Genomic DNA, 15006 nt, shown 5'->3' on the forward strand with positions numbered 1-15006 from the left:
ATGACACATGTATCCTTAGGATAAAACTACAATTTTCAGAAACGAATAGGTTGCACTTTACAAAATCAGAGTACCTAATTGAAGACCTCCCTCGAATAAGGATGTAACCAACAAATCTAGCCTAAAGTACAAGTTTTTAGGAGAAAAGAAAATAATTTCAGGAGCATATTTCGTCAGGCCTATATTTACTAGGTGAACCATTTGATTAATCAAGGATACAAGTTTATTCAGCTATTGGATGCAATCATTTATTGTTATAAACGAATGCTTAAAAATTACTTTTTTTACCGAAGTCACCTTATTTCATTTTGATGTTACACCCTTTATAGAGGGTGGTCTTCAATTATCTAACTTGTTCGGTGTGTGCCAGGTTTTGTGTAGTGTCTTTTTTTTTTAGTTGGTTATTTAACGACGCTGTATGAACTGCTAGGTTATTTAGCGAGGATGGGATTGGTGACAGCGAAATGGTATTTGGCGAAATGAGACAGGATTCGCCAGAGATTACCTAACATTTGCCTTACGGTTGGGAAAAGCCTCGGAATCAGCCTCAGCCGACTGAGCTACACCGGTGGCTCTTGAAACTCCAAGATAATAATTATATAAATCAATACAACTCAAATTTAATAACTCAATTGTGGGGAGGGGGGGGAGCGATCTTTGGCTGGTTTTGAATGTAGAGAATTCTAATATGTTTTGTTACAATTTATAATAGGCTACATTCTAAATTCATTAGTTGAAAATACATGGGTTCGAATCTAGATATAAAGGTTGTTGGATTTGCGGAATAGACCTCATTATGAAATTGCTTAAATATGAATAAAGTATGTTTACAAATACGGCATTTACGAAGTGTCTCAATCGGATTCTATTCTGCGCCATCTTCTTCGCCTCCTTCCATGCTTTTCCTTTCTTTGCAATTGTCTCAACAATAATTGTTCGTCTTCATGTTTCTTTTGCTTTTTTCTTCCTCGGTTCCTAGGTTTGTAAAAGCTACGAAACTAATCTTGAGTCCCGACCTGGAGTCCTTTTCTGAATTCATTTCATATTTGTTTGCATAAAACGACGATTTTTCTCTTCTAGATTCTGGTAATTTGATCGAAAGGAAATGGAATTAATGTCGGATAATGTATATACACAGGGGCGGCTCGTCCATAAGAGCTGCGGAGCTGCAGCACTCCCTGCTTTGACAGGAAAATAAAAATAATATATATTTTCATTTGTAGAAGAATTGTTACAGCTTCTATTGGTAAATAAACACCGGGTTTTCAGCACTCATTACGAGTGCACCTCAGCACATGTGTGGACTTCGGTCCTAGGTTCATAGATATCTATGACGTAGTGCAGATGGCGGCCACTAGAGGGAACCCAAGAGTTGGAACTTAAAACTGAGACGATTCTGTCCGACGCCGGGGTGGAATCCGGTGTGGCTTAGTAGATAAAGCGTCAGCACGTAGAGCTAAAAACCCGGGTTAAAATCCCGGCGCCGGAGAGAATTTTTCTCCGTTCCATTACTCTTTCATTGTATTTTTACTGCCTATTTTAATAATTTTAGAGTCTTAAGGATGATTATTAAGCATCTAAAAATCTGAAGTCAACTTATAACATAACAATTAAACGGTACATTTCCGAACACAGACTCCTCATGCCAAAATGTTCGTTGTGGCATCCTCTACCAACACTAAACGTTTGTAACACAGTCATGCCAACAGCTTGTATTTGTAAAATGAAGCTAATCACAATACCAAAATAGGAACGTTGAATGTAATGTATACTAATCGGATATTTTTCAGAACCCGACAATTCACCAGGTATGGATGGGATTGATGGAAAAGAGAGGAAAGTGCTGGAGAGCATCGGGGAGGTGACACGCCAGCTAGACAAACTGAGGGAGCAGCACGCCATGACCGCATCCATGATTAACACCCTAATGCACGATCTGCCGCAGCAAATGCGTCTCCAATACAGACTCGAGAAACTTACAGAATATATGAGCCACATTGACATCGCAAACTTACAGCTGAAAAGGTGACTTCCGTGTTCTGTTCATTAGGAGAAAGTGCCATGTAAGCAATGTACCTGTACTTTGATTACGGTTGAATCAGTGACGTAGCAATAGTTACAGACGATAGCATTAAGGTAAGAAGTCAAAAATGCGTTCATTTCTTCAAGAGCAAATTTAACTGTGTTGGATTGGGTCTAAAAATTGTTTGGCAGCGGTAAAAAAGAAGGAAGCTGTGGAGGCTACTGAATTGTTACATTAGCTAGAAAAATTTGACACCTTATTTTATTTGAAATGTTTAGACTATATTCTTGCTCTTGCAAATTCATTATCGGAAGCACCTCAGTCTCCAAAAATGGATATTAGTAAATGTTCGTCCTTCATAAGGCAATGATATAAAACTTTTCAATGCTCTGAAACGAAGAAAAATTCGACAATCATGTCAGGTACGAGGCTTTGTAATCTAGCAATTCTATCCATTGAGAGGAAGAAAAGTTGGGATTTGTTGAAGGATCCATCATCAGCGATCGACAGATTCGTTGCTAGGAAATCTCGACAGCTCCAGTTCACCTTAATGAAGTGTTTGTATAGGTATGCCTTGCATGATTGTTTATCATAATTTTGCATGTTATTAAATAAGACTTCCGAGAATGAGTGTCAAGAAAATTGATGGCAGCGGCATTGTCAGGAGATGGGTCAGGTACTTTCTAAATATCTGGCCCACCCAAAATAATTAGTCTGGCTACGCCACTGGGTTGAATTCACATAGAATACCAATCCCGATAGTTCAATAATTTCTAACATCTACTCAAGAAAATCGGCAAGTAAAGAACAGTGTTTTAAAAATTATGGTAAAAAATTTAGGGACGAGAGGTAAAAACGGAGAGAAGGAAAAAATGTCAAATAAGCATGGGTCCGCAAAATAACCGTTTACGAGATAATGCCATTTTGTGCTGGTTGGGGCCCGCTGAATACTAAGTACTAATTTATTCCAACAAAAGCACTGATAACATGAGAAAGTAAAATTCATAATTTTGGCATGAACACCACAGAAATATAACTGAACATACACAAAAGAAACTTTTTTGTTTCAACAGCAGTGAAATTAGTAAATAAACAAGGTACAGTAGAGTATGGTATGAACAAGTAATAATACTTGATCAATTAAATAAGTTACCGTCTAATTACTTATCTAAGTTTTACATTCATAACATATAATAATTTGTTATTGTATTCTATATCATATGCGAACGTTTTCGCCGATTGACATCTTGAGGCATTATCTACAATATCTAAATGTTTGTACATATCGAATATTTGGTCACAATAATGTTTAGCAAATACTTGTGAATAATTAACAATCAAATCAAACAATAATTTAAAATGGAATATAATTATTTAGACAATTAGTTACAAAAATGAAGCTTTAGTAACGAGACGGTCAAGTTAAAACACGACCGGAGAAAGTGTTTTAAGATCCGCAAGATATTAAGGCTCATATTCCCCCGAGTGTGGAGGTAAAATGGGCATTAATGATGTGAATCATATTCAACTGAAATAAGTGAAAAAGCACTTAAAATACTTGAAAATATAACTGTATTAACTATATTATATAAATTGTATATGCAATGTGTGATGGTTATTGCGTAACGCCTTTGGCAGATGATGTGACTCTTTGGCAATGAATGACGTTAGGAGATTCTAATACATTTGAATCAGTGGAAAGAATTGTATGAATTGTAGATTTGTCACCTGATGCTGCAGTGCCAATGTAAGCATAATCAGGAATAAGACTCATGTGCAGTGGAAAAGGGACTGAAGCTCGGAAGGCATTTACAGCCCGACATACATTGACACATCTGCTCCATGCTTCTTTGACAGTGAAAGCAAACTCGACCTTCGTAAAATGTCTTCTATGTTGCCTGAAGAAGGATGTAGCACCACTGTTGTAAGCTTTCTTCAGAAGACCAAACAGACCACTATCTGCTGATTGAAGCCAGGCTGTGGTGTGTGGAGGAGGATAAAATATGCATAATCCATTTTCTACTGGAAAGTTAAGAGTGTCAGGATTACAACTATGTGAATCACGTGCATCTACTATCAAAATTGCATGTGCATGCTTACTGATGTTGAAATAAGCAACGAAGTTCTTCATTATTGAGAAAAATATACGAAGTGTGATCATTAAATTCCGAGATTCTGTCTGCTGTGGGCGAAGGGATTACGTGATTGACACGCGTACGCAGCAGTGACACTAGACGACCTTGGAAAGACACGACACGAAGTTTCGAAGCGCTCTCTTCATTGAGACCTGTGTTACACAAGGTTTTGTTAGCACGTGCATCCGCGCACTTGCGAAATGCGATGGACTCGGAACTAAAGCAGACAGCCAAAGTCAAATTCTTTGGGAAATCGGCAACCGTAATCCATGGAATGTTGAAGCAAGCATACGGGAATGAAGCAGTTATTCAGGCGAGATGTTTCGAGTGGCACTCGTGCTTCAGAAATGGCAAAACATTGCTAAAGGACGACGAGATGCCATGTCGACCACACACGTGCAACACTGGTGAAAATGTGGAAAAAATTCGATAAATTTTGCATAATGATCCTCACGTCAATTTCGAATATGAACGACCACAGCTCTGGACAAAGAACAAATGGAAGCTCCATGACGACACTGCGCCAGCTCACAGAGCTCTCGCAACACTCCAGTTTTGCACTCTTAATAAGATGATCGTCGTTCCTCACTCCCGCGTTCACCAGAATTGGCCACCCGCGATTTTTTTTTTTTTTTTCCGAGGATGAAATTCAAACTAAAGGGTCACCGTTTTAGCACTGTGGAGGAGATCCAACGCGAATCGCTGAAGGTGCTTGACAGGCTTCAAGAACGCGACTTCCAGGAGGCTTTCCAAATATGGCAGACACGCTGGGATCAGTATATAGCTGCCCAAGTGGACTACCTTGAAGGGGATGGCAGCCACATTTAAATGAGGTAATTTTATTTCCACTTATGGGACAGGTCTCGGAATTTAATGATTACACCTCGTATCTCCGTTAATGTAGGCAGACTGCTTGTTGGAGTACAACTTACTGACAGCAGGCAGCTGTTCTTTCAGTCATTATTGTCCTCACTCCTTTTATAATGATACCTGGAGAAAAGTAGTTCCCTGCTGCATTGAAGCAGGCCACAAGGGTAATGGTTTTCGTCTTTTCTTTAGGGTAAATGTAATGCACCATTTTGTGTTCTTTGAGTGCAATGACATCTTTCGCTCTTGTAATCATTTGTAGGCCATTTTCATCAAGACTGAAGAGTCATTTTTATGAAGTATAATGCTTGCCCATATTCCCCCGAACATTAGCGCCCATATTACCCCGACATGTAGAGTTTACTTTCAACCGTTGGCACTACCGTAAACAATTCACAAAACAGCTTCTGACGCAATAGAACGGCAGTTCAAGATGTATATTTTGTATGTAGGGAGAGTCGGGTAGTATCGGACATCGGGTAATATCGGACAGTGAGTTTCTTTCACCTACCACACGATGATAGTACCTGATTGACATGGTTACGTTTCTGTGATGTCGCATAGAGAAACGTAACCATGTCATTCAGGTACTACCATATGGTGGTCGATGAAAGAAACGCACTGTCCGATATTACCCGATGTCCGATACTACCCGACTCTCCCCTATACTATTAGATATAAACTATTTTCTAAAGTTCATGTGTAATCTACTGTATATAACATATCTAAAATAAGTATTGTGAAATTTTAGTATACTTGGAAGTCAATGCTCACGATTTAGATGGCTGTTTTAACAACAATACGAGACAATCCTGCACAGCGCGCATCCTACAGCAACCATTACGATACTCTCACTTTATACTAACCGTTATTAGCGAAGAAACATAATTCTTTGCAAGAGTTTTGACATGAAAACTTAATATTGCCCATATTCCCCACGTGCCCATATTCCCCCGAATTCCCTTATGGGCAACAACATCAAACGCTTTGCTGAAGTCAAAATAAATGGAATCAATTTGACCCTGAGTTTCAACTATAGGCATAACATAATTGATATAAGATACTAAATTAGTAGTAGTAGATTTTCCTTTTGTAAAACCATGTTGGGCCGAATTGATTTTGTTTTTCACGTGAAAAGAAATATGTTTATGAATAATTTTTTCAAAAAATTTTGAGAAATTATTAGTATGGAAATAGGTCTATAATTACTTAAAATAGCTTTATTACCAATTTTAAATATGGGAATAATAGATGCTTCCTTCCAAAGAGAAGGATATACCCCTGTTTTTAAACTCAAATTGAAAATGTAGGTTAAAACAGGTACGAAAATTTCAGAGCATCCTTTAATAATTAAATTAGGAATGCCATCCGTACCCATAGATTTATTAGGCTTGACATTTTTTATGGCCATCCTGACATCATCACAAGAGATTACAGGAAGGGGTAAAAAGTTATTAAAGTTAGAATAACAAGTGAGAAAATTAGAGTTCTGGTTCAATTGAATTGATTTAAATTTACTAGCAAATGCATTTGCAATGATTTTTTGATCAGCTATGTGAACCCCATTAATAATAAATTCATTAGGAATGTTTTTCGATTTACGAAAAGATTCTACATATTTCCAGAATTTATTAGGCTCTTTTTTTAAACTATCATCAATGGACTGTAACCATTTAAATTTATCAGACTTAATCAATGCTTTGACTTGTTTTCTATAGTGAGAGAAAATTTGACAGTGGTGATCAGATTTATATTTTTTGAAATTTCTAAGTGCTTTGTTCTTTTTCTTAATGAGTAGACGTAGGCTGTTTGAAAACTATTTAGGATAGCACGACTTTTTCACAAAAGTGACAGGACAGCTTTAGATATAGCTTCATTAACGATTTTTGACAGAGAGTTAGTAGCAACATTGACATCGGTAGTAAGATATATACAATTCCAATCAAAATTGTTTAGAGTGGAATAAAGACAGTGATAATCACCTTGAGAATAATTTAAATAAGATTGATTTTGTTTCTGTAATGGTGATGGTGAGTGAACTCCCAGATCAATACAAATAGGTGGATGATGAAATCTTCCGAAACTAGTGAATGATTAGCAAGATTAACTGAAGAGTTATGAACATTTGTAAAAACAAGATCAAGAAAAGTTTTACAATTTCTCGTAAGATTAATTTGGTTTAGTCCTAGAAGACAAGATGAGGAAAATAAATCCTGAGACTTAATTTTTGCGTAGTAATGAATATCATTAAGTGTGCAACAAGATGACCAATCCATGCCAGGAGAATTGAAATCCCCGAGAAAAACGATTCTAAAATTGTGGGTATCAAAATTGTTTTCAATAAAATTTAGATAAAACTTTAAATGTTTGTGATCTGTGTCGAGTGGAAAATAATGATTACCAATTAGCAGATTACAACAACCTGACATTTTAATTTCGATCCAAACGCATTCATTAATGAATTCTAAATCATATCTCCGACGTGTAAAAGATATCTGGTCACTAATAGCAGTTAAGACACCCCCACCTTTCACTTTGTTGGCGTCTTAAAACAATCTGTCAGCACGAAACACAGTATAATTATTAGGAAACACATTTGTATTAACAACAGACTCAGATAACCATGTTTCAGTGAGACAGATAATGATATCATTATTACTCACTATATTTTGGAAAATTTCATCACATTTCGTATCAAGTCCACGAACATTTTGATAAAAATTCTCAAGATGATTATTGGAATTGCACATTAATAGTTAAGTGATAGCGAAAAAGATTAAGAGGCATTTCCCTGAAAATCTGAATTCATAGAATGCAAGAAATGCTGTTCTGGTTTGAGTTTCCCAAAAAAAGGTGCAATTAGGCAACCAGAAGGCCAAACTTCAGGATTATTTATCAAATCAAAATCCCATTCATCCACAGCTACATGGAAGGAACAATACGTTTGAAATTTTGTTTTTAGTTACCAAGAGCGACCTAGGTTCTAATTGACTTTTGAGAGAGTCGACTATATTTTTAGAGCTAACTTTGGAACTGAATCTCGAAACAAAGAGAGATTTAGTTCTGATTCTCTCAGCGGTCATTTCAATGTTGCTAGTAGAAGAGGTTCCAACTTTGGGTTCTCTTTTTTTAAATTTCTTTCTAGAAACTAATTGAAAGCCTTCGCTGTCAGTGTGAACATTAGTAGCATTGGCCTTATTGATTTCCTGTTTCGCGTTATGTTTCGCAGTAACAGGAGTCACACGTACTGGCTTAGCAGTCAGTGAGACTGCAGAATGTGAAGTATTTGAACTGTCAGCAGCTAAGTTATCCGTCACAATCTTGCTGTAAGACTTCTTAGGGTCATTAGCTTGCACAGATTTTTTGACCCTCAGAAGAAATATTTTGAGAGGATTGAGGGGGGCAGCACCCCTTTGATAACAATTCTGTCATTTGTTCTTTTAGGACAAAATTTTCATTTTTAAGTTCAGGAAAGTCTTTTTGCAAATTCTTGACATACATCAAGATGTCGCCAACCATGTCCAATAAAGGGACATTATTCAGTCTCACGGTGTCGTGGTATAAGCGTACTTGGGTCACTTCTTCCTCTGAAGTGACTTATGTCCGTTATGTATTGAAGCTTGTTTCTCACCAAAGTAGGACACCTACACACTCCTTTTCTCTAAACCTTTCCTTATAGCTTCCTTCTGAGAAAATATATAGAGCAACATGGTGCAGATTACGTAATCCACTGAGTGACCCATCACCCAGTGTGTCAATCGACACGTAACCTCTGATGACACATGACCATTGTGAATGGACCTCGTATGACTTTTCATTGGCTATTCATGACGTAGTTAGGCGGAGCCTGTGCTCCACATTTCCAATATATACCGATATGTTAATGAGTTTTGTGTTCGTTTCTATTTGTTTCACCGACAAGTCCACATCACTGTGGTATTGTATTCTCATCTATTATATTAATAAAGTATTACAATTGAAACTTCGACTACTCTTCATTTCTGGACTTAGTCTCAGGACGGTCTAGAAGCCCACGACGCCTTCGACTTCGTTGGTTAACGTATTAATAACCTGGTGGCAGCCTACCATCCACACCCGCTCCGGCAATTACACTACATCATGGTGGTTCAGCGGTGGGATAGAAGAGCATCTTCTTATCGACTTTGAAGAATTGGAGGACTTCAGACATTAACTATCCACTTTGACACCGCTACAAACTACCTTTGTAATACTACTTTCTATATCTTTGATGTGTTCCAGATCCTGGTTGTTCCTGGACGACAACGAGAAGCAGCCCTAAGGACAGTTGGTGGTTCCAACTCGACTTCTTCCTCTTCGGGCATCAGATCCAGATCTTGGTGTTCCTATTGCTGACATCCCGCGAGAGAGACTCACACTGCAGTCCGACTACAAAATTCAAGGACCGACTAGACGGAGGCGCCACTGCAGCTCAACGATCACTAATATCGGGTATGTTCTCTTTCTAGTTCCGAGGAACGTTGTTAGTCCATGTTATTTTTCAAAAACAAATATAGCTAGCGATGAAAGAGTAATGGAACGGAGAAATACTCTCTCCGGCGCCGGGACTTGAACCCGGGTTTTCAGCTCTACGTGCTGGTGCTTTATCCACTAAGCCACACCGGATACAACCCCGGCGCCGAACAGAATTGTCTCTGATTGAGTTCCAACTCTTGGGTTCCCTCTAGTGGCCGCCCTCTGCACTACGTCATAGATGTCTATGAACATTGGACCGAAGTCCACACATGTGCTGAGGTGCACTCGTTATGAGTGACTAGTTGGCCGGGATCCGACGGAATAAGCGCCGTCTTAAATCACTTCGTGATTTACGCATATCATATATTATTTCAATGTACCGAAGTACATATGATATTTCCATGCAGATATTCTGCGTCATCATACGATGAAAGAGTAATGGAACGGAGAAATACTCTCTCCGGCGCCGGGACTTGAACCCGGGTTTTCAGCTCTACGTGCTGATGCTTTATCCACTAAGCCACACCGGATACAACCCCGGCGCCGAACAGAATTCTCTCTGATTGAGTTCCAACTCTTGGGTTCCCTCTAGTGGCCGCCCTCTGCACTACGTCATAGATGTCTATGAACATAGGACCGAAGTCCACACATGTGTTGAGGTGCACTCGTTATGAGTGACTAGTTGGCCGGGATCCGACGGAATAAGCGCCGTCTTAAATCACTTCGTGATTTACGCATATCATATATTATTTCAATGTACCGAAGTACATATGATATTTCCATGCAGATATTCTGCGTCATCATACGATGAAAGAGTGATGCAACGGAGAATATCTGCATGGAAATATCATATGTACTTCGGTACATTGAAATAATATAAATATAGCTAGATTAAAATGCATAAGAAACAACCCACACTCGTGGAAAATGACTAGTCCTCAGAAGATAGATCCATTAGAGAGGATTATATTGTTAGAACAGCAACTCAATACTCTTTTGAGACAAAAAAAATGTAAACACGGAATTTTCAATTACCGCGGCAGCCAAATTATTTGAAAAGGGTTTCGCAGGAGATTCGGCACAGTTGTCAGAATTTATAGATAATGTAGAAGCGGCAGAATCTCTGGTTACAGACGAACAAAAACCAGTTTTAATTAAATACATTCTTGCTAAAATAACAGGTAATGCGAAAAGAACACTGAACATTAGACCACATCCTGATCTTATTTGGGCAGAGATTAAAGAAAAACTAGAAACTCACTTTTCGGTACAACGCATTTTCGCCTACTACACGACACAATTGTGTCAGGTACGGCAAAAGCCAAACGAGAGTATTACACAGTGGGGAGCACGTATTGAACAATTGATACAAGCCACGTTGGACAGTACAAACCGTTTCACTACAGAGTGGGATCCAACAGCCCGTCAAGGTGGTCAAGATATTATAATAAAGTTGGGACAGAATGTATTTATTTATGGTATATACACTGAAGCTGTTCGTGAAACAGTTAAGTTAGCTGCAGATAAAATGTCTCTAGAAGAAGTTATTGATAAGGCTGTGATAGAGGAATGTGATAGGAAATCGACAATTGTGAAGTACACACCCAATCGAGGTGGTACGAGTCAGTCAGGGTATCAGGGATACCGATCGTTCAAACAAGAGTTTGAAGGAAATAAAGGAATAAAGAAAGAAATAATACATGTCGTGGATTCGACGATCAGATGTTATAAATGTAATCGAAGTGGGCATTTCGCACGCGATTGCACCACTGCTCGATGTGATTCCTGTAAAAGATGGGGTCACGAGGTGAGAGATTGTCGAAACAATCCTCGAGGTAGGGGTAGAGGTTCCCGACGAGGATTCGGAATTCAAACAAGTGGTAGTCAGGAAAACTAATTGACAGTAAGTCGGCACAGTCTCGTCTATGTAGTTGTACAGAAAACGACTGTAGACAAGAAATGCATGAATTCCTTGTACAAATAGAAAATAAGGACTTAGTGGGGATATTCACTGCTTTAATTGACACCGGTTCAAGTATTTCCTTGGTAACAAAAGATAAAGTAAAAGGGGTAATTAACACAACATCCACGAAAACAGAAATTAGTGGTATTGCAGGAATACACATAGAAATTCTTGGTTGGATTAACAGGCAAATTAATAATATAACAGTGAAATGCTACGTTATCCCAAGCTTACTACATTCAAATATACATGTGATACTCGGACGAGATTACATTCGACAAATACATACTCACATTAGGTACCATTACTATTAAAAGGAAGCGAGAACAGTATGTAGCCTTTCCTACGCTAGAAGGTGAAAGATATTGTCCAAAACAATACCTATCCACGAACGTAATAGTAGCTGAAAGCGTAGTTATGTGTAAAGATCGACAGTTTTTAGTTGCAGTTATAAACTGTAGTGAGAGTGATGAAACGATTACTGATATTCCCTTGTCAGAACGGATCTTGACAACATCACAACATCGGGTTTGTAAAAATACCAATGAACGCTTACAACTACTTCAATCACGGTTACGTCTTGCGCATTTGACGAAAGAAAGCAATTCCATTTTAGATATTTGTAATAAGTATAATGATATATTCCGACTTCCTGGCGATCAGTTAACCGAAGTAAAGACGGTGAGACATACTATACCAACACCTCAATTACGACATCCGTTGACACTTAAGAACTACAGACTTCCTCAAGCTTATCAACAAGAAGTAGACAAACAAGTGAAACAAATATTAGAACAAGATATAATACGACCGAGTTCTAGCCCATAGAATTTTCCCATCCTAGTAGTACCCAAGAAAATGGATGCGTCGGGCGTAAAGAAAATGAGAATTTGTGTAGATTTTAGAAAGTTGAATTCAGAGACAGTAGGGGATAGTTTTCCATTGCCTAACATACAAGACATTTTAGATAAGTTAGGACGCGCACAATATTTAACTGCTCTCGATTGTGCAAGCGGATATTGGCAGATACCAATGGCCGAATCAGATCAGTGTAAAACAGCTTTCAGTACGGGAGAAGGACATTATGAATTTAAACGTATGCCGTTTGAATTGAAATCCGCACCAGCTACATTTCAAAGATTTATGAATTCCATACTTCTTCAGATGTTAGGAACGAGAGTATTTGTGTATCTTGATGACGTAATAATCTTTGGAGAAACATTACAAGGACATAATGAGAGATTGATAGAGGTGTTTGAAATATTTAGACAACAAGGAGTCCAGATTGAACCTGATAAATGTGAATTTGTAAAAGAAGAATTGAAATATCTTGGTCATAGGATAACGAAGGAAGGAATACAACCAGACTTAGAGAAAATAAAAGCGATTACGAACTTTCCTATTCCCACAAAGACGAAAGATGTACAATCATTTTTAGGACTTGCGAGGTATTACAGAAAATTTATTAAGGATTTTAGCAAGATTGCCAAACCACTGACAGAGTTGTTAAAGAAAGATACGATATGGCGATGGACGGATAAAGAATAGGCAAATTTTAATGCTTTACGACAAGCTTTAACCCCCCCCCCCTGTACTTCAGTTTCCTGACTTTACGAAACCGTTTCTATTGACGATCGATGCAAGTAATGTTGCATTCGGTGCTATTGTAAGTCAAGGGCTTATAGGTAAAGATCAACCCATTGCGTACGCAAGTAGAACCTTAAACGGTGCTGAATTGAATTATAGCACGAAAGACAAAGAATTGTTAGCCATTATTTGGGCCTGTAAACATTTTCGACCTTATATTCTTGGACGAAAATTTACGCTAGTGACAGACCATCAACCCTTGAAATGGATGATGCAAGTGAAAGATCCTGGTTCGCGTATATTGCGCTGGCGCTTATTGTTACAAGAATATGATTATGACATTGTACATAAAGCGGGAAAAAAGAATGTAAATGCTGACTGTTTAAGTCGTACCGTATACACAGTAGACTTAATGGATGATCAAAGGAAACAACGAATAATGAAATATTTTCATTAATGCTCAGTAGGTGGACATCAAGGTGTGCAACGCACCTACGAAAGAATTAAGTTATACACAGCATGGCCAAACATGCTACAGGACATTACAGACTATATTGCTCAATGCGAGGTATGTAAGAAAAATAAAGAACAATGACCAACACAAAAAGCTCCCTTACAAATTACAGACACACCCGAACAAGTATGGGTATATTTTAACCTGTCAAGATTTACTTAGTAAATATTTAATAGCAACCGCTATTCCAACCATGAATACGGAAACTTTAGCAGATGCATTAGATATAGTAGGACCGTTACCATTAACAGAACAAGGTAACAGGTATATTTTAACCTGTCAAGATTTACTTAGTAAATATTTAATAGCAACCGCTATTCCAACCATGAATACGGAAACTTTAGCAGATGCATTTGTTAATAATGTTATTTTGCAATACGGAATTAGTAAGGAAATACTTACCGATCAGGGAAGCCAATTCATGGGCAATGTATTTAAGGAAATGTGTAAGATATTAAAGGTGAATAAGATTCACACGAGTGCATATCATCCAGAGTCGAATGGTAGTTTGGAAAGATCACATAAGGTAATTGTAGAGTACTTACGATGCTATTGTACCAATAAACAAGAAGAATGGGATAAATGGTTACCCTTTGCCGTTTTTACTATAATACGACTCCACACAGTGTAACAAAACATACACCCTACGAGTTAATATTTGGTAGACTAGCAAATCTACCGGGGGCCTTACAGAAAGGTGAACAACCCATGTATAATTATGAGGATTACATAAGTAATCTGAAACAGAAACTACGAGTTTCATGGAAAGAAGCAAGAGAATTCCTAGTAGGAAAAAATCAACCACGGTTGAACAAAGAAATAAAGATAAAGAAGTAATAAACTATGAAAAAGGTAATTTTATATTATTACGGAAGGAAAACCGTAAGAAGTTAGATAAGTTATAGGAAGGCCCATATGAAATAATAGACATGAGAAATGTTAATGTAGATATATGTAAAGTAGGAGGATCCGGAAAGAAAAGATTGACGGTACATGTTAATCGTTTAAAGCCTTATAAACTAAAGTAGTTGTTTTTTGTTGTTATAGGTATTCCAACAGGATGAATTTACTAGTGATGATATTATGTAGCTTGTTACCAGTCCGAGGTGAAACTGTGCAAATCACCAACGACGAAATAACGAGTAAAACAGGTGTGTATTTTGATCATGTACGTGATGTATGGTTCACACCGTACACATAGAATGTTGTGACATCCATTGATTTACAACCAATACAAAAGTTATAAGACTCACTTCAAAAAGGTGTTATAACCCTTCAGACAGAATGTAAAGGTTTGGAACAAATGACCTGGTTCCACAAAACTGACTGTAATCAAGGACTTGCTCACATCCGTGCACGACAAATTGGAGTACAAAGACTAAAAGAGACGTTAGATGAGATAATTGGACCGATCCCTTTGAAT

The 15006-nt window shown here is 37.8% G+C and overlaps 1 protein-coding gene and 1 long non-coding RNA gene across 2 annotated transcripts in view; one reads left to right on the forward strand and one right to left on the reverse strand.

The window, feature by feature from the left end:
- Window positions 1-15006, reverse strand: part of LOC138695891 (uncharacterized) — a 209759-nt gene that overhangs the window by 125353 nt on the left and 69400 nt on the right. The window lies entirely within an intron of this gene.
- LOC138695883 (uncharacterized) overlaps window positions 8936-15006 on the forward strand; it is a 67335-nt gene continuing 61264 nt past the window's right edge. Inside the window, exons 1-2 of the mRNA XM_069820227.1 lie at window positions 8936-8961; window positions 9286-9495. The gene's annotated coding sequence lies outside the window, so the exon portion shown is untranslated. The remainder of the gene's footprint in view (window positions 8962-9285; window positions 9496-15006) is intronic.

Source organism: Periplaneta americana, chromosome 1, assembly GCF_040183065.1.
Source record: "Periplaneta americana isolate PAMFEO1 chromosome 1, P.americana_PAMFEO1_priV1, whole genome shotgun sequence".
NCBI classification, from domain to species: domain Eukaryota; kingdom Metazoa; phylum Arthropoda; class Insecta; order Blattodea; family Blattidae; genus Periplaneta; species Periplaneta americana.